Below are 18,340 nucleotides of genomic sequence, written 5' to 3' on the forward strand. Positions count from 1 at the left end.
TCACCACAGCAACCTGGTTCCAGCCAGTCAAGGATGCGGCCCTACCGTGCATCTGGCCTATAACTCTGTTGGCTCCCTCTTTCCTCAACTTACTTAGTTTACTTCTCAGGTCAGCTTCTGATACAGCATAGGTATCAACCCCTGACCCCTCTGATGACTTCCTCAAGCCACTCCCCCTTGGACAGACAGCAGCAGCCCTTACTGGCCTCTCTCATTCACAGCTACCAAGTGATGGACACCCAAGGCCCCTCACTGCCCCAACTCAGCAGGAAGTAGCCAGAATGAATGACACCCATTTCCCCAACGAATTGGGGTCCATACAACTTGAGGGGGGACTGTCAGGTAGGAAGTTAAACATGAGCAACTTGAAGGGAGGCCTGGCTGAAAAGGGATGTAAACTGATCTCTAAACTCCATCCCAGACACACCCAGGAGAGTTCACAGATATACTACAAAATAACTAGAGACTTTTCAACTCCTGCACATGGCCCTAGGCACACCGAGGATACCAAAGGACCACAGGGGCTTCTCCTAGTAACCTCAGGCAGTTAGGAGACCATTAAGCACTCATGAATATCCTACATCTAACAGAATTATGGGAAGACAAACAGCACAGCCAGCTGTTAGACAGTTTATAATTGTCAATCAGCCTTGGGCGTATGCCTATTTGCATTCCCTTTCATTGACTGGTGGTGGGTACAAGCCCTAATTGACCTGGGCATAATCAAAAGGAAGTGGAAAAAGGGGAAGCCAAGAGGGACTGACACAGTGAGGAGGACTCCTTTGGGAGTCCTTGAGTTGAACTGAGCTGTAACTTTTCTGCTGTTCCACAACTTTGGCCCATCACTCCAAATTTTTGTTGCGACAAGAACCGAGGAAAAGAAATAAACCAACCTGACAGTTCTGTAATAGTGTTAGCATAGTAATCATTGTTAGTATAGTTAGCATTCTTTCTTAGTGAGGGCTGGTAGGGTTCTTTCTTAGTGAGGGTTAGGGATGCAGGACTTCATAGCCATCTCCACTAACAAGATGGCTCGTATCAAAAATTATGAGATCCTTCACACAATTGGTGAAGGCCAATTCGCCAAAGTGAAATTGGCCCGGCATGTTCTGACCAAGGGAGTGGTAGCCATCAAGATCATTGAGAAGACACATCAGACGTTCACCAGCCTCCAGCAACTGTTTCAAGAGGTTAACGCTATGAGAATCATGAACCACCCGAACATCGTCAAACTCCTGGAGGTTATAGATACAGAGGAGACTCTGTTTATAGTAATGGAGTACCTCAGTGGGGGAGACTTATCCACCTACTTGGAGACCCAAGGCCGCCTGACGGAGGGGGAGGCCCGAGGCGCGTTCCGCCAGCTGGTCTCGGCTCTGCGGCACTGCGGGGCGTGGTGCACCGGGACGTGAAGCTGGGCAACATTCTCCTAGATGCCAACAACATCAAGATCTCAGACTTCAGCCTTAGCAAACACTGGCACCCAGGAAAGAAGCTAGACACTTTCTGCGGCAGCCCCATGTTCACGGCCCCAGAACTCTTCCTGGGGCTGCCTTACACAGGCCCAGAGGTGGATGTGTGGAGCCTCAGCGTCATCCATAGTACACCTCAGCGTACACCGTAGTAACTGGATCCCTCGCCTTCAGGGGACAAGATTTCTGGGAGCTGCGGCGCATCCTTAGAGGGCAATACTATGTGCCCAAATATCTATGAAATGAAATAACACATTTAATACAGAGTATGCTAACACTCAACCCTACCAACAGAGGGACTTTGGATGAGGTTTGGCAACATCCATGGGTGAACATGGGCCAGGAGGAGCCACTCCCGCTAGCCTGTGAAGAGCACCCTGGGGTGACAGTGGGGATGATGCTGGGCTGGTGGAGGGACCAGATCCAGGGCTGGCTTACAAGCAGTGGCACTGACACGAACAAACCCAAGGTGGGGGCCCGCACCATCTTTGTGAGGCCGGCTGTTTCCTCCGACCTCAGCAGCCAAGAACATACGCCTCCCGTCAGCCCTGAAGTGTCCATGCTTATTCCCGACTGGCTTTGGGAGACCATTCAGCAGCAGGAGAACCAGGAGTCAAGGAGAAGACCAGAGAGCCTGCCACTCCCTCACCCTGCCCGGAGGCGAGGACCGTCACCCCCAGCTCAGCCCCCTCCACTGGCAACACCCGTGATGGCCGCAGCGCCCCAGCCACCAATCACGCTAGTGACCGCCACGACACGTGCGGGACCAGGCTCACCTGTGACATCTGCAACACCCGTGACATCAGCGGTAAAACCCCTGAAGGAACCCACTGCCCCCCAGATGTGCCTAATGCGGGAAGCTCCACCCTTGTTGGGCAGCCCAAGAATATGTCCACAGTCACTCCCCCTGGCCTCACCCAGAAAAAGAAGGAGGTGTCTGGGAGAATCTGGAGATACATATTTAAATATCTTTGCTGTGGGCTGCCCAGCAAGAGGGGTAATAATAAAGTGACCCCAGAAACACCCAGTGGATGACCTGCCAGGCCCTCTGGGACCTGGGCATGTTCCCACCTGGATGATGGGGCTCAAAGCCAGCACCTCCACCCCTTCAGGAAGCCTCTTGTCCAAAACCCTGGCCAGCGCAGAGGATGCTCTGGAGGGGCCTGGGCGACCAGAAGAGGCACCACCCTGGCCTGGCTGCCCCTCCTCCCCTGCTGGGTGAAACTTCAGAGACTGGACTGTCCCCTGGGGCATGTCCCCATCCCCCACACTTCTGTCTTCCATGTGGTAGGGGGAGGGGATAATTCTTGCCAACTCCTTTCTTGTTTCTTCATAGTCTTAATAAACTTCATGCTCCAGAAAGACGTATCACACTCTGTTTTGCATTCTCTCTGGTTAGAGTAGTATGTAGTCATGTAGTACTTGGCATTAATGATTTAAGAATTAGCACAATCATTCCCAAGGGCAACAATTGCTGCACTGCAGGGCAAACATGCAGAAAGAGTTCATTATCCCCCTGCACTGACATTACCTAATATTTTCAGAAGGGTCAAAGGGAACTTTGATTCCCTGAAGCCAGTGTTAATAGAACTGGGACGTCTGGGATAGGCTAATAAGTCCTGTGAACCAGCCAGTGTGCGGTGTGGTCAGGTCCCCAGGCAGATGAGTTTCTTGAATGTCCTGCAGGAGTTGGGTTCTCTCCTTACCCCATGGGGAGGGGCCCTGATGCATCAGGGTTTTAAAAATTGATGTGGATCATTATGTGGAACATTTTTAAATGTTACAATATTGCTTCTGTTTTATATTCTGGTTTTTTGGCCTGGAAGCATGTGGAATCTTTGCTCCACAACCAGGGATTGAACCTGCAACCCCCTGCACTGGAAGGCGAAGTCTTAACTACTAGACCAGCAGGAAAGTCCCTTTTTTACCTTAATTTTTTTGATGTGTGGGTTTGACTACAGGGACTGGCTGATTATCAGAAACACTAGATTTGTCAGCATTCCCTGGTTCCCTGGTTCAAGGAGCCACTGAACACATGGGTGACTGGAACAGGGTCTTCTTCCAGAGGCCTGTCTCTGGGGACACACACTCTGGGGGCACATGCTCTCAGAGGCACCAGCTGCACCGTTCCATTGGCTCTCCTGTGCTTCCATGCGACTTGCTGACGCACATGTCTTCACCACGACACGCAGAGCACTCTGGCCACTCGCTCGTGAGCCCCCTCCCAGGGCAGTCACAAAATGGTCTACAAGGTTCTAAGTCCATCAGGCTCTTTCTGCTTTCTCCTCAGCTCTTAGCTCTTTCTCTTTTATATCAACAGTGTCACTGACATTCTTTTTTTTTTCTTCTCTTCACCTGGATTCTCCAGCAAACGGGAGCCTAGGAACTGGCACAGTATACAAGGATCCTTCCCCTTTCTTCTCATTTCTTCATTACTGTCTCTCAGTTCTATATCAGAAAAAAAAAAAAAAAATCCATGGGCTAAGTTAGTGAAAACAGATCTCTCACTGCAGAGGGGGAGAAAGAGAGACATTGACAGACCAAACAACAATTATTTTAAATGGGCAGGAAGAAGAGGAAGATTTGAATGGATTCTTCCTCTACTATAACACAAATGTAATCAGAGAACAACAAACTCTGGACACAGGGTACACCCTAACAGCGGTCAGGAAGGAATAAAGCAATCTGAGGTGAGGAGACGGGCTGGGCTGCTGGTCATCCCACATCTGAGATGACATTCTCAGCTGGCTTTTAGGTGAACCCTTCTCTCTCAAATGAGAGACTTTAAGATTCATTCACAGTATGACCACTTTCAGCCATCAATTTCTCTGATATACATCATTCATACGCACAGAGTTAAATGTGTTCATTTTGGATATTTCCTGAAAACCAGCTCACTAATTTACAAAGCATTGGGAGTATGTCCCTACAAGACACTTACTAATTACAAAGTTAAAATTTAAATCTACATTGGAGAAACCTCACAGACACCACCTTAAACACATGATCAAAGTCTACCTCACTAGTAACAAAATGTGTCAGCCTCGTGTACCTTTTTGGCGCTTCCCTGGTGGCTCAGCCATAAAGAATCCTCCTGCCAATGCAGGAGACAGGGGTCTGAGTGTTCAATCCCTGGGTTCAAGGTCTCCTGGAGAAGGAAATGGCAACATATTCCAGTGTTCTTGCCTAGAAAGTCCCATGGACCAAGAAGCCTGGCAGGCTACAGTCCGTGGCGCTGCAAAGGAGTTGGACACGACTGAGCAACTAAACAACAACCTCATGTACCTTTGGATTTGACGCACTGGGAAGGGGATACCATCATTTCTGTGCAGAGACCTTCCCAACCATCTCGCCCACACCCGTGTAGTGAGCACAGGACCAGTGCAGAGACCTTCCCAAACACCTCGTCCACACCCGTGTAGTGAGCACAGTGCCGTCTCCTCCGTATGCTGTCCTTTCTGTACATTTGATCACTCTCACTCCAAAGTCATAGCAACGGTGCCTGTGGAGGTGGATACTGAAATATCTTAAATTTAGCTGACTTTACCAACAACAGTCATCAGACAATGGAATTGTGCTGATGCAAAATAAGCCCTCATTCTACTTGGGGAAAAATTCAATTAACAACAGGATCATGTAGAGCCACCCAGTGGTGATGGAGATTTAGTGACATATTGTAGTTGAAAACTGCCTAGAGTGACCATGGGGGTATTTCCCCTTTATTCTTGCTTTGCCAGCCCCCAGCAACCATGCCTGGTTTCCACTCATCACAAATCAAATGAAACAAAAATCACCAGGGATTAAAAAGCCTACACTGGATTATAGTCACGCCATTAAGAACATAAAATTTTACTGGTAATTGCATTCTGCTGAATAAATATCCTGACATCAGCTTATAGCACATTAGTATTCTGATGGTGATTATTTTCACTTAAACGTGTCTGCCTCTAAATAAAACAGGAAAGGGTGCAATGACATGAGGTTTGGAGATGGAATGGATGGATAGTCTGTTCATTAAACCAGAGGTTCTGGCATGGAGCTAGGATTGTGGGTGAAACAAATTACACAGAGATTTATTTCATATTATGTCTTTGCAAAGTTATCTATTAAAGCCATAAACTTACAGTTTTCAAACTCTTGTTGCATGTATATAGAGCCAGGGACCACAAGTACAGATGCTGAGGCTCTTTCCCAGACATTCTGTATTAGAATCTTTAGGAGCAGGACTAAGGAATCTACATTCTTAACACAGTTCTCAAGTCTTCCAGTGAACTACCAGTTTGAAGAATATTGTTCTAAATGTTTACCAGTCTTATTCCAAGGTATCAATGATGATTCAAGTATAAGCTGATCTAAAAAGCACAATGTCTACCACTGGAAATAGACCAAGGAACAGCAAGTATGATTCATGGGTCAAATCTGACTCACCAACTATTCTTACAGATAAAGTTTTATCGGAACACAACCATGTTTATTTGTTTACAAATTATCTACAGTTTCTTTCTTTAATTTTTAAAAAATTTTTTGCTACTTTCTTGTTAAAACTGCAGAGAGCAGTTATGACAGAAACCATATAACCTATAAAGCCTAAAATATTCACTACCTGGCCTTTGTTGGAAAAAAGTTTGCCAACACCTGATGTAAACAGATATCAGGGACTGAGGGACTAGGAAAGTGAGTAAACTAAGAGAGATAGGCAGGTAGAGCAGTTTGCTCCTGCCAAATTGTCAAATCCCTTCTTTGCTTTCTTTTTTTTAAAGTGGTGGATGCACTCTGTATTTTTTTCAGATTTACTGAAATGTAATTGATATATAATATTGTGTAAGTTTAAGGCATACAATGTGATTATTTGATACATGTATATACTAGAAACTTCCCAGATGGCTCAGTGGTAAAGAATCAGCCTGCCAATGCAGGAGACACGGGTTTGATCGTGGGTCAGTAAGATCTCCTGGAGAAGAAAATGGCAACCCACTCCAGTTGCCTGGAAAATCCCATGGGCAGAGGGGCCTGATGGGCGAGATAGTCCATGGGGGTCTCAAAAGAGTCAGACACGACTGAGCAACTAAATAACAACAACAAAGTACGCTATAAAAGAATTTCCATAATAAGGTTAGTTAACACATCTTCCACCTCATATAATTACCCTTTTCTTTCTTTATGTGGCCAAAACATTTAAGATCTACTCTTTTAACAACTCTCAAGTATACATTACAATACCATAAGGTATTATAGTCACCATGGTATATATTAGGCCCCTAGAACTTAGTCATCTTATGTTTATGTCCTTTGACCAATACCTCCCCAGCCCCCTCCCCACCCCAAGCAACAAACATTCCTCCAAGGTTTGGCACTTTCAGATTCCACATACAAGTGAGATCGTATAATACTTGTCTTTCTCTATATGAATTATCTCATTTAGCACATGCCCTCAAGCTTCATCCATGTTGTTACAAATGGACGGATTTCCTTCTTTCTCGTGGCTGAATACTATGCCACCACACATATAGGTATAGAACACATATGAATATATATATACACACATTTTGTTATCCATCTTTATTCATCTGTCAATTGACACAGATTCTTCTATTTCTTGGCCGTTTCAAATAATGCTGCACTGAACACTGCAGTACAGAGAGTTCTTCAAAATACTGATTTCATTTCCTTTGGCTTATTTCCCAGAAGTGGGGATGCCAGATCATATGGGAGTTTTTATCTTTCACTTTTTGAGTAGTCATCATAACTGTTTTCCATAATGGCTAGACCACTTTCCTTGGATTCTAATCTCAGCTCTGTCACATATTAGAAGGACTTAACCTTGCTGAACTTCACTTTTCTTTATCCATAAAGATGAGAAGGATTAAATTAAATAAAATGACAGATAAAGGAAAGGCATTTTGGCAGTCCTTGTACTAGGTTTAAGGAAGACAGATGACTAAATCATAGTAGGTGCCCTCTCTCTTGCTTGAGCATGATCTCCAGGTTCTGTTTTATCTTCAGCTTAAGAAGCTCTGTGGTCCAGTTATTAAAATCATAGGTTCTGGGGTCTAATCTAGGACACTGTTTAAAAACTGGTCCTGCCATTTACTTAGCAGAATAACCTTGAAAGACTTTCTCCTTTTAGCCATTCATGAAAGTAGAGATAGTATTTACTTCAAAGTGTCAAGGTGAGCTTAAATTAAGCAATGCAGGAAAGGTGCTTAAGACAGTATGGTATATAATAAATCACTGCTACTAGTATTATTCTTTTTCTAGCGTTTGTTTATCAATGGAGACACCGCTGCTTAGGGCTGGATAATTCTTCTTCAGGCAAATCTTTCCAGAGTGTTCCTGCCCACTAAATACCAGTAATGTCCCCCAGGTCATTGGAACAAACCAAACCTCCCCCAGATATGTTCAAACATGGAGACAGTACTCTTGTTCCTCCTGGTTGAGGACTACTTAGATAGCAAACTTCTTCTAAGGACTTGTTTATTTTTGTGTTCTAAGTGTAACACTGTGACTAGCACATAACTCAGTAAACACCTTTAATAGAAATGGGTAAAGAATGAATAAAACAATATGACTTTATAGATATGCTTGAAATGCCACCATTATATATTTTATACCTTTTTTTTTTTATATGCTTCTATTAAATGTCTAGAATCCCTTATTAAAAAGCAGGTAGTTCCAGGGGAAATACTCTCAGCTGTTAGTGACTAACATCAGGGTGGGTGGAAGCCAGCTCTGACAAAAGCCCTGCAGGAGTAGTTCACGGGACAGGAAGCACGGAGATGCGACAGTGTTCAAGATAAATTCAAAAATGAGAGGCTTTCCATGGTCTCTAATTGTCTCTCTGCAAAAAATCTGTGCACAAAAATAAGAACACGTGTGACAGTGTGATCCCAGTGGGAGACACATCTCTTACCTCTCATTTTATTTTAAAAGAAATTGAAACCCAAGGTCCCTTTCCATCTATCAGCCTCTTGTCCTCTTTCTTTCTTACAGAGTTACATCACATCCCACACTTCTCTCTCCTCGGTAATCAGTCTTCCTGAGAAACTAAGCTGAAAATCTTTATTTAATACCTGTTTTCATTTAATTAGTCAAATTCTTGTCATAATTCTTTGAAAATTCATTCTCCCACCCAGGAACGTTCAATATTTTTGTCTTCAACTCTCAAAGTCAGGGGCCTAATGTGTATTTTGGTTTTCTTTCCAGCTCTCTCAAAGCACTTTACTCTGAAGAACATATCTATTCTGATGGACTTAACAATGACAACTTATCTTTATCTGAGTATTTACCATCAGAAACCTCAAATTCACAGTTTCATTCTGTAAAAAATATTCACTACACAACTGAAAATTTATCAAAATTAGTCTCCGTTTCACATCCCTCCCTACTTTAACACAAAGATCTCCTAATGCATTGAGACAAGTGAGGTACCATTCACTGGTTAGTACATATAAACGACTATTTTCACCATGAAATACAAGAGCAAATCTATTTCAGGACAGAACTGCACTTCTTGCAAAAGATGTAGGATTTCATGATGTCAAAACACAGTTCAGACACTTAGAAAGGCACTCATATGGAAAAGTTACTCTAGTGAACAAATGAAGATAAATTTACAAGGCTGATGACAGAATGGTGCCTTCAAAGACTTCACAGAAAATGACTTGAATATCAAAAAATTAGGAGACTTAGAAAAAAAATGAATCCTCACACATGGTTTGCAAATTTTGCCCTCTTTATAACTGTGCCATAACAGTAAAGCTGAGAGCTTCAATAGCCAAAACAATCTTGAAAAAGAAAAAAGTTAAATGTCTCACACTTTCTGATTTCAAGCTCATCACAATGCTATTGTAATCAAAACAGTGTGGTATTTGTATAAATACAGACAGAACAATGGAAGAGAATAGACAGCCCAGAAATAAACCCTCACAATCATAGTCAAATGATTCCTGATAAGGAAGCCAAGACTATTCAATGGGAAAAAAAAACATTTTCAACAAACAGTTGTGGGAAAACTAGATATCCACATGCAAAGGAACAAGTTGTACCCTTACCTTACACCATACACAAAAAGGAACTGAAAATGGATCAAAGATCTAAATGGAAGACCTCAATCTATAAAAATCTTAGAAGAAAACACAGAAGAAAAGTTTCATGACATATTTCATTGTAATTTCTTAGAAATTTGGGGGAAACTTTATTTTTATTCCACCTTCTTGGGATCCTTGGCTAACTCGGAAAATTAAATTGACCAAGACAGAGTAATGGGAGAAAGCATATAAATTTATTTAATGTAAGTCTTGAGAAACATGGATCCTTCATAAGAAAATCAAGATCTGAAGAAACAGTGAAACCTGAGTATCTTCACACCAGATTTGATGAAGAGTGGAGAGTCGTGAAGAAATATAACAGGCCAAGGAGCATGAGGTGAGTGTAGTATACTGGGAAAAATTTAGCAAGGCCTATTTGGAGTCTTTCTGGCATCCTTTTGTCTTTGGAGATGAGGATGCGCCTTTGCTTCTATAGGGAAAGCACTTTTCACTTAAGAGTATTATTATGACCTACTTCAGGGGTGAAGGGTGAGCAGAGGGTCAAAGTAACCTTCCTACTTCTGCTGTTTTCTTAAAATCTTTCACCTTAAAATATAAAATATGCCAAGGTGTCATATTTTAGTGTAGCATGATCTGAACTGCGTAAGATATGACACTGAAAACATAGACAAAGTTAAAAGAGATAAATTGGATTACACCAAAATGTAAAACTTCTGTGCATCAAGGACAGAATCAATAGTGAAAAGACAACCCGTGGAATGGAAGGAAATATCTGCAAACCATATATCTGACAATGAGTTAAAATAAAGAATATAAGGGCAAGTTCTAAGATTTAACAACAACAGAAACAAAAAGAACGTGATAAAAAGTGAGTAAAGAATTTGAAAGAAATTTCTCCAAATAAGATATACGAATGGCCAATAGGCACATGAAAAGATGTACCACATCTCTAGTCAATAGGGAAATGCAAATCCAAACCTCAGTGAGACATCCAGTTCATACCCATTGAAGTATCTACTACAAAAAGAAAAAAATAAAAGGGAACAACTGTTGACAAGGATGCTAAAAAAATGAAATCTCTGTGCACCACTTTTACGTTTATTTATTTACGGTGGCACGGGGTCTTTGTTGCTGGATACGGGCTTTCTCTAGCTGCCACAAATGGAGGAAACTCTCTAGATGCAGTGTGTGAGCTCAGCATTTGCAGCCTACGGGCTCTAGAACACACAGGCTCAGTAACTGTGGCCCACAGGCTTCACTACCCCACAGCATCTGAAATCTCCCCAGGCCAGGGAGCGAACCTGTGCCCCCTACACTGGCAAGCAGAGTCTTAACCACTGGACCACCAGAGAACTCCCCTTTTGCAACTATTAATAGGAATGTAAAATAGTGTAGTCACCATGAGAGAGTATGGTGGCTTCTCAAAAAATTAAAAATCAAATTTCTGTATGGTCCACCAACTCTACATTTGGAACATGCTCAGAAGAATTGAAAGCATGGTCTTGAAGAGATATTTGTACACCCATGTTCCGAGCAGCACTACTCACAAAAGCCCAATGGTGGAAGCAACTCAAAGGTCCACTGATAGATGAATGGATAAACAAAATGTGATGTATACATATAACAGAATAGTATTCAGCCATAAAAAAGAAAATTCTGACATGTGCTATAACCTGTACAAACCAAAAGGACATAAAACTAAAATAATCCAGTAACACAGAGAAGGAAATGGCTACCCACTCCAGTACTCTTGCCTGGACAATTTCACGGACAGAGAAGCCTGGTAGGCTGCAGTCCATGGGGTCGCTAAGAGTGGGACACAACTGAGCGACTTCACTTTCCCTTTTCACTTTCATGTATTGGAGAAGGAAATGGCAACCCACTCCAGTATCCTTGCCTGGAGAATCCCAGGGTCAGGGGAGCCTGGTGGGTTGACATCTATGGGGTCGCACAGAGTCAGACACGACTGAAGCAACTTAGCAGCAGCAGTATCTAGGTACTCAAACTCAGTGAAACAGAAAATATAATACAATGGGGACTTCCCTATTAGTCCAATGGTTAAGACTCTGCCCTTGCACTGCAGGGAGCACAGGTTCAACCCCTGGTCAGGGAACTAAGATCCCACGTGCCTTGTAGTGTGGTTAAAAAGTTAAAAAAGAAAAGAAAATGTCACAATGGTGGTTTCTAGGACCTAAGGGGAAGGAGACATGGAGAACTGTTGTTTAATGGTTATGGAATTTCAGTTTTTCAGGACTAAAGATTTCTGAAGATCGGTTGCATAACAATGTAAACATACTTAACACTACTGAACTGCACACTTGAAAAGTTTTAGATGGTATTAATACATTTTATATTACGTGTCTTTTACCACAATTTTTAAAAAATATATCAAAAAGCTAGTTCAAGGCAAACAATAATAAAAATATCAAAGGATCTTGCATTCAGATTGCTTGCTAAAAGGGTCTTTAAAGTTTCACTACATGTTAGGGAGTCCAAGACTGACTTTTTTACTATGTGTGGTATTTGTGCATAAAAGACCAGACAAAACTCAAATCAATATACCAATAATTTTTGTTTAAAAAAAGAAAAACTTTGTGATTACAAAAAGATTAGAAAATAAATGTACATTTACACAATTTTTTAGAAAGTAACACAGAGTGTAGATTCCCAGAGACTCGTGCACAGATTCACTGGGTATGTAAAACAGCAACAAAAAGAAATTAATTCTTTGCTCATTCTAGGAATTAGTGGCCAGTTGGAATTAGAATAGAAATTGCTTTAAATATAACATACAAATAACTGTAATTACTTTTTTCCTATTAAATTTTTCCACTATTTAAAGGTATGTAGTGCTGTTGTTCTGTATGAAGTTATTTAAATGACCTTTCCACTATAAATCTTTGTATAATAAAGACCTCTTTCAGTTCTGTCCTCCATGCAGATGACTTCCAACTCCATCTGCGGGTCAGAGCAATGTAAGTTTCCCAAATGCCCCTGGACATTTTACTTCAAATGTTTCTCTGTTAATTCATATTCAACATGAAAAAGTCAAACCTGTCATTGCCCTTCTAAATATTACTTTTGCTCTTCTTGATGTCAACGTACACACCACACCAACTTAAATGAAAATACTGGTGTCATTCTGTCTTCTTCCATTTGCTCACCTGTCATTTAATGTGTCCAAGCCCTGCTGACTTGTCTTTTGAAGGCTGTCTTTCATCTGCACTCCCTTTTTCTTCCCTCCAAGTTTCACTCCTTCTGGCCCTTACCTCTCATGTCTAGGTGAGCACAATAAACTTCTCTTTTGCCTCCTCACTTGTTCAATTTTTTCCTGTTCTAATTCTACCCAAATATATCTCTGTTAATCTTTTTCATTATTGTTGTTTATGTGGATGTTTTTGTTTTTTGGCAATGACACATAGTCATCCACACAGGGATCTCAGTTCCCTGACCAAGGATAGAACACATGCCCTTTGCATTGGAAGCTCAGAGTCTTAACCACTGGACCACCAGGTAAGTCCCCAACACTATAAGTCTTTTAATGCAGCTCTGCTTCAGCCAAAACACTATATTCATTCTTCCACAAACTTGCTTTTCTTTTCCTATCTCTTGGTTTTTACATCATTACCTCCTCATGTTTTCTACCTTTCCAAATCCTATTCAGACCCCAAAGCTGCCTTTCTTATGAGTGCAAGACTAAGTGTGGAACACATTTTTGCTTACATCTTTCAGAAGGCAATTTTCCACACATGTAAACCCAGAAGTAACATACCAGGATACTTTAAAAATTGTATAATAATGACTAATGTGCTCATTTTTCATTCCAATCCCAAAGAAAGGAAATGCCAAAGAATGTTCGAACTACTGCACAACTGCACTAATTACACACACGGACGGAGGAGCCTGGTAGGCTGCAGTCCATGGGGTCGCTAAGAGTCAGACATGACTGAGCGACTTCACTTTCCCTTTTCACTTTCATGCATTGGAGAAGGAACTGGCAACCCACTCCAGGGTTCTTGCCTGGAGAATCCCAGGGAGCCTGGTGGGCTGCCGTCTATGGGGTCGCACAGAGTCGGACACGACTGAAGTGACTTAGTAGCAGCAGCAGCAGCACCACACGCTAGTAAAGTAATGCTCAAAATTCTCCAAGCCAGGATTCAACAATACAGGAACCGTGAACTTCCAGATGTTCAAGCTGGTTTTAGAAAAGGCAGAGGAACCAGAGATCAAATTGCCAACATCTGCTGGATCATCGAAAAAGCAAGAGAGTTAAAAAAAAAAAAAACCATCTATTTGTGCTTTATTGACTATGCCAAAGCCTTTGACTGTGTGGATCACAATAAACTGTGGAAAATTCTGAAAGAGATGGGAATACCAGACCACCTGACCTGCCTCTTGAGAAACCTGTATGCAGGTCAGGAAGCAACAGTTAGAACTGGACATGGAGCAACAGAATGGTTCCAAATAGGAAAAGGAGTCCGTCAAGGCTGTAGATTGTCACCTTGCTTATTTAACTTATATGCAGAGTACATCATGAGAAACACTGGGCTAGAGGAAGCACAAGCTGGAGTCAAGATTGCAGGGAGAAATATCAATAACCTCAGATATGCAGATGACACCAGCCTTATGGCAGAAAGTGAAGAAGAACTAAAGAGCCTCTTGATGAAAGTGAAAGAGGAGAGTGAAAAAGTTGGCTTAAAGCTCAACATCCAGAAAACTAAGATCATGGCATCCAGTCCCATCACTTCATAGCAAATAGATGGGGAAACTGTGGAAACAGTGGCTGACTTTATCTTTCTGGGCTCCAATATCACTGCAGATGGTGATTACAGCCATGAAATTAAAAGATGCTTACTCCTTGGAAGGAAAGTTATGACCAACCTAGACAGCATATTAAAAAGAAGAGACATTACTATGTCAACAAAGGTCTGTCTAGTCAAGGCTATGGTTTTTCCAGTAGTCATGTATGGATGTGAGAGTTGGACTATAAAGAAAGCTGAGCACCGAAGAATTGATGCTTTTGAACTGTGGTGTTGGAGAAGACTCTTGAGAGTCCCTTGGACTGCAAGGAGATCCAACCAGTCCATCCTAAAGGAGATCAGTCCTGGGTGTTCATTGGAAGGACTGATGTTGAAGCTGAAACTCCAAAACTTTGGCCACCTGATGTGAAGAGCTGACTCATCTGAAGAGACCCTGATGCTGGGAAAGATTGAGGGCAAGAGGAGAAGGGCACGACAGAGGGTGAGATGGTTGGATGGCATCACCGACTCAATGGACATGAGTTTGGGTAGGCTCCGGGAGTTGGTGATGGACAGGGAGGCCTGGTGTGCTGCAGTTCATGGGGTCACAAAGAGTCGGACATAACTGAGAGACTGAACTGAACTGATTTGATGGCCTGGTTCTAAACTTACTTTGGTTTTTCATTTTAATAGTTGCCTAGTTGAAAAATACACGTCACAAAGTAACACAGGTGCTTATGGGAAACCATATTCATATACAAGTCTTATGTTTGATCAACAAATTTCCATCTTCTATAATGTTAATCTCTTTGTTTACAAATTAAATGAAGGTATGTAATATTTATATTTTTACAGATGATCTTAAAACCTACCTAAAGGCTTCATTTGGACAGTTTTTTTTAAGAAATTAGAAAATTCACTTTCAAAGCATTATTAATATTGAAATATAAGTGTTTTACAGGTAAAATAAATCAGTCTTAATATCAGGAACAAAAATCACATAGTGATGAAAATATCTTTAAACATGAACTTTCAAAATTCTTTCCCCCAACCGTGAGTTTTCTTCAAAGGCCATTATTTTCTCATGTATTATAAAAAATAATCACTTTTATTTCAAAAAGGCTGATTAAGTGGGTATATTTTCTCAAAAAAAATGCTGCTAGATAACATATCACCAATAGGTATTGTTTTTAGCTCACAATATGGCTGAGAAAAAGTTCAAACTAGGATGAGGCATGCTGTTTTTCCATTTTCCTTCTGTTATTATTGACTTGAATTATTAGGACCATCTTGACCAGCAGTTTCTTTGCAGAAAATATTTTAAGTCACTTGTACATTTTAAGACTGTTAATTTATCATAATCAGTAATATAGTGTATAAATCCATTTCACCAAGAACATGAAAACTACAACACATCACTGTAAGTTCAGAATGAGGTAGCTGCCACCAACCCTGAGTTACGGAGCTCCCATTCCTCTTGCAGACCATGCGATGCAGAGTCCTCTACCTAAGTGATGAGTGATGGAGCCAGTATCAGTCAGACATTCAATACTAGCAAAGTGTAGTGTGTATCTGTTTTCTCAAGGTAAAATCTAAATAGAAATTAGAGTTCTAATATCTGGTGGCTCAGTGTACAGTATCCTCCTGCTGATGCAGGAGATCCTAGTTCGATCCCTGGGCAGTCAAGATCCCCAGGAGAAGGAAATAGCACTGGGAAATCCCATGGACAGATGAGCCTGGCAGGCTACAGTACAAGGGGTCACAAAGAGTCAGACACGACTGAGCAACTAAGCATAGCACATATACACACTTGCGTATGCACACATATGTAAGTAATATACACAGTAAGTGCCAGGTGGGAAGGACCACGTGGCTGTGAGCAGAAGCGCTAGATGTGCACAAGCGCCTACCTGTCCTGGGATCTGAGGGAGACGTCCTGCTGGAACTATTGCCAGGTGTTCAGCAAGTTGAGAGCGATGCTTGGGGAGAAACTGCTAATCTTCCAAGCAAGAAGCTTCTTGGGAAGTGCTCCAGAGGCCTTGGTCCAGTCTGGCGGGTCTTTGAGAGTCCTAGTGGAAAATCAGACTGTAAAGAGTGATTTGTGACAGGGGCTGTTGTCTCAGTCCAAGTCACCGAGGCAACAGCCCACAGCTTTGCCAAAGACACAGCAAAACCCCAGTGGAAATGGTGTAGATCCCATGCAGACCATCAATACAGCCTGAACATCCAGAGGGTGTGACCACAGGTTGACCCTGGAGCTGGTCCAGACAATGAGGCTCCTCGCCTTCCTCTAGCTTTAAAATGTATGCCCATAGGTCCTTCCCTGTGGAAGGGAGCCATTTTCAAGGAGGTTGTTTTGAGATATTGGGGTGATGTTGAGGCCCTTTGAATTGTTAAAACTTTTCTATAAAGTTGAGATTTTGAAGAGCAGGGGTAGAGATCTACTCACAAGTAGCATGTGATCATCATTTGTATAAATAAAAATATGTGCAGTTGAAATCCTGTTGCTGCTTAGTTGCTAAGCTGTGCCTCTTTTGTGACCACATGGACTGTAGTCCACCAGGCTCCTCCGTCCCCAGGCAAGAACACCGGGTCCATTAAACATAGTGCTTGGCAAAATTATGCTCATGACTTGGATAAGCCAGGACCTTATCCAAGTAACCTAGTGATTCCCAGATACTATTTCAAAACTTAATAAGGGATTTCCATATGCCAGTTTCTGTTCAAAATCCTTTAATCCTCACAAGAAACTGGGGAGGTAAATACTATCACTATTTTGATTTTACTTGTGAAAAAGAAAAAAGTAGAGAGATCAAGTGACTTTCTTGAAGTTGCACAGCTAAAAAGTAGCTGAGCAATAACTATGAACCCAAACAGTCCACCCTATTAACCTGGACCCTCTAGGCTATAGTGCCTAGCAAGTTAATATCCTATCAATGCATTCTTTTTAAGGAAAGAGCTACTTTCTTCCTTTTTTTACCCCTCTCAAACTGGGTTGAGAATGTCCTCATAATCCCACTAAAATATAAACACCTCAGAGAGATGTGAAAACATTGAGTGCTAATAGCACTGCAGGTGCTGTGTGTATTCTGATTTTATTAAAATAGAAAGTTGAACTGCAAAAGCAAATCAAGTGCTAAGAAAGGTAACTCCAGGCACCATGTTTGGCTCACCCTGCGGCATTCTACTCATGAATATGGTAACCAAGAGGAAAATAAACATGCCCAAATCGTTATCCCAGAGGTATATGGTATGTAAGCACGAAGAATTATTTTATTCTGCTCTGGGGCCCATTTTACACTCAACTCTTCATTTCTCCAACTCCTTATGAGCCTGTGCTGCAGAAGCTCTCTATCCCCAAGTGGAAGTACTCATTTTCCCCACTCATCTGAGGGACCAACAGGTCAAGATAACATGATGTACTGAAAAGTGATTGGGTCCTTCCAGGGTTTTACTTGTCCTCAGAGTAATAGGTCCAGAGGACCCCTGATTCCTGCCAGGACATAAGTACAACACCCATTCCAGTGTCTCCCCCACAGCCTGGAGACTTCCCTTCCCCACCAGACAGAAGCTCCATGAAGACAGAAGAGCGTTGACTCTCTTCACTGTCATGTCCCCAGTGCATAGCTCAGAGCCTTTCCTGTCAGGCATTCTCAATAAATATCCAGTGGATGCAAAATCTGCTTCTAGCCAGTGGTGCAGATGAAGGTATTTTTGTCCCCTAAGGGACATTGGACAGTGTCTGGGATTTTTGTCATCACATCTCATGAGGAAGGATGGAGAGGAGTGGTAATGTGGTCTACCTGGTAGAGGTCAGGGATACTGGTAAAACCCTAGGATACACAGGACAGGCTCCATAACAAAGAATTTCTCAAAGGATCAACCCTGCTGAGGCTGAGAATCTCTGTTTTAATCCACTGTATCCTTTTGAATAATGAAAAAACGGAGAACTGAAGAGATGATATTTCTGACTCAGTCTTGCCCACCAGAACAGTGGCAGTCAGACCTGGGGCCTGACTCCCAGTGCAGGCTCCTTTCCTCACTGATTAATACTCCAGAAATCAGGACAAGTCTCTTCAGA

At 42.1% G+C, this 18,340-nt stretch overlaps 1 long non-coding RNA gene across 1 annotated transcript in view; it reads right to left on the reverse strand.

The window, feature by feature from the left end:
- Window positions 1-3,473: 3,473 nt before the first annotated feature.
- The window catches only part of LOC122451183, a 44,791-nt gene continuing 29,924 nt past the window's right edge, over window positions 3,474-18,340 (reverse strand). The window contains exons 3-4 of the long non-coding RNA XR_006272335.1: window positions 16,170-16,328; window positions 3,474-3,920 (exon numbers count right to left, since the gene is read on the reverse strand). This is a non-coding gene — a long non-coding RNA (uncharacterized LOC122451183). The remainder of the gene's footprint in view (window positions 3,921-16,169; window positions 16,329-18,340) is intronic.

Source organism: Cervus canadensis, chromosome 12 (genome assembly GCF_019320065.1).
Source record: "Cervus canadensis isolate Bull #8, Minnesota chromosome 12, ASM1932006v1, whole genome shotgun sequence".
Taxonomy (NCBI): domain Eukaryota; kingdom Metazoa; phylum Chordata; class Mammalia; order Artiodactyla; family Cervidae; genus Cervus; species Cervus canadensis.